This window comes from Meriones unguiculatus, chromosome 12 (genome assembly GCF_030254825.1).
Source record: "Meriones unguiculatus strain TT.TT164.6M chromosome 12, Bangor_MerUng_6.1, whole genome shotgun sequence".
Lineage (NCBI taxonomy): Eukaryota > Metazoa > Chordata > Mammalia > Rodentia > Muridae > Meriones > Meriones unguiculatus.
Genome location: NC_083360.1, coordinates 87,408,351 through 87,410,965, shown reverse-complemented (window position 1 = coordinate 87,410,965; position 2,615 = coordinate 87,408,351).

The following is a 2,615-nucleotide window of genomic DNA, read 5'->3' as shown; positions in this document are numbered from 1 at the left end:
CATCCTCTCTGTGGTGATTTACAAAGTGACTACCACCTGTTTAGAATTTCTGCCAAATGAGAAGGTGACTACATGGGTCTAAAATTGTACTTTTATGAAGAAGTGAGTATATGCATATGTATTTCCATATAATTTATGACATAGATGAAATGTATGTAAACTTGTAGGAACAAAACAAGAAAAAAAATAGAATAAAGACAAAGCCAGGTAGTGATGATGCATGCCTTTAATCCCAGGACTCTAGATGTAGAGACACGCAGATCTATGAATTCCAGCCAGCCTGATCTACAGATCAAGTTCCAGGATAGCTAGGGCTATGTCTCAAACAAAACAAAACAAAACAAAACAAAGAATAAAGATAAAGGGTACTGGATGTAGAGCATATCTCTGTAATCCTAGCACTTGGGAGGCTAAAATGCAAGATATGTGGTTCTGTTATAAACTGGTTAAATCGGGCACAATGATCCACACCCATAATCCCAGCACTAGGAGGCAGAGGCAAACAGACCTCTGTAAATTTGAGGCCAGCCTGGTCTACAAAGCAAGTCCAGGATAGCCAAGGCTACAATGAGAAACCCTATCTTAGGACAAACCAAAGACAAAACAACAACAGAGACAAAACCAAAACAAATTGGTTAAAGCAGGATGTGCTGATATACACCTTTCATCCTGCCATCTGGAAAGCAGATCTCTGAGTCTGAGGCCAGAGGTCTGAGGTCTACAGAGGGGGTTACAGGGCAGCTGAAGCTATATAGTGAGATCCTGGCTCAAAAATTATTTTTTGTTTGCTTGTATATAGGTTATTTTTTGAGGATTTTTGTTGTCGTCAAGTAGCACTGGCTAGCCTCTCACTAGACATACCCCTGTCTCAGCCCTCTGAGTGCTTGAATTACAGGCATTTGTCAACACCTCTCCTTTTTTGTTTGTTTATTTGTTTGTTTTTTTTAAGACAGGGTTTCTCTTTGTGTCTGTCCTGGAACTTGCTTTGTAGACCAGGCTGGCCATGAACTCACAGAGGTCCTCCTGCCTCTGCCTCCAGAGTGCTGGCATAAGATGGATGCCACCAATACCCTGCTTTTAGAACAGAATTTGAGCTCACTTTGATAGTGATTTTGTAGAATTAGGATTCAAAGTAAAAGTATTTGGGACTTAACCATTAAACATGGTTGTATCTCCTGACCCTCACCCCAATGAGATAATCACTCAGAGATCCTTGAAAACCTCAGAGGAGGAGAGGCTTCATGGCTGTCTATTTGTTGTTCCAAATGAACCTGGGCTTTTCCAAGAACAAGCCAGGTTTTATAAATCAGTTGTGCTGGCTTAGGGCCTGGCAATAATAATAATAATGATGATTAATAATAATAATCAGTAAATGGTGATTAAAAGCATGGATCAAAGTCAATTTCTTGCCTTCTTGTTTAAGGAATGACTTTGGAGAACACTCTCTTCTTGTGTTTTTTTTTTTTTTATGTGGTGTTTGAGCTTTTGCTTATTCAGCCAAGGAAAGAGTTTGCCTTGGGCAACATGCCAGGCCTTACACAGGGAAGGGACACGTAATTCGGCTTGATCAACCCGCCAGAAAGGCACAGGGACTGGGAACTTGATCAACCCGCCAGAAAGGCACAGGGAGCAGGTGACTAACCCAGCCCAGAGGATCAGAAAAGGATTCCCAAGGGAAACGAAATTGAATCCAGGCAGGGCTTGTGGGAGTAATGATTAGCCCAATGAGAGGTGAAAGGTCAAAAGTAGGCTCTGTCTGAAAACCCCAGCCAGAGAGAACAGTCTTTGAGATAACTAAAAGCACTTTGACCATCTGGAAATTTAAAATTTGTGAAAGAGGGGCTATAGTTGAAAATTTCTTTTTCTTTCTTTCTTCTTTTTTTTTGTTTTTGAGACAGAGTTCCTCTGTGTAGCCCCCGCAGTCCTGTAACTCGCGCTGTAGACCAGGCTGGCTTCGAACTCACACAGATCAGCCTGTCTCGGCCTGGGATTAAAGGCATGGGCTACCTCCACCCCGGGAGATAAGAGATTTTTAAAAGATTTTTCTGTGGGTGGTATTGGGAAGCCGTTGGAGGTTTCAAATGCAAGCATATGGGTAAAACATATATTTTAAGGCCTCAACCATTCAAAGGGTGCGGCAGGGGATTCAGGGTTACGGGTGGGGTGGCTTGGATTAGGGTGGGGGGACTGGGAAGATAGGGAACAATCCGACAATCTTTTGTTGTTGTGTTGGGAAGGCAGGGCGTGCTCACTGAAGTTTGGACTTTATTCTGAAAGGATAAAGGAGAAGAAAGATATTTAAACGCCTCAACTATTTGCCTGATCCACTCTGATGCGGGCTTGTAGACACCGCCCGGCAGACAGCGTGAACAGCCTCTGACGACGCCGCACAGGTAAGCGAGCCGCCTCCAGCCGCGAGCGGGCTGCAGCCGGGGTACGGTGGGGGCGCCGGGGACGGACGGACGGACGGACGGCCAGTCGGTCGGGGAACGAACAGCTACCCGGTGCGGATCTCAGGCTCAGCGCCGAGCCACGCAGTCCATCCCGGCCGGGGCGGGGCCAGAGCACGCACGGCGGCATGACGTAGGCCCGGCCGGCCTCGTTCTGGCCGCCGC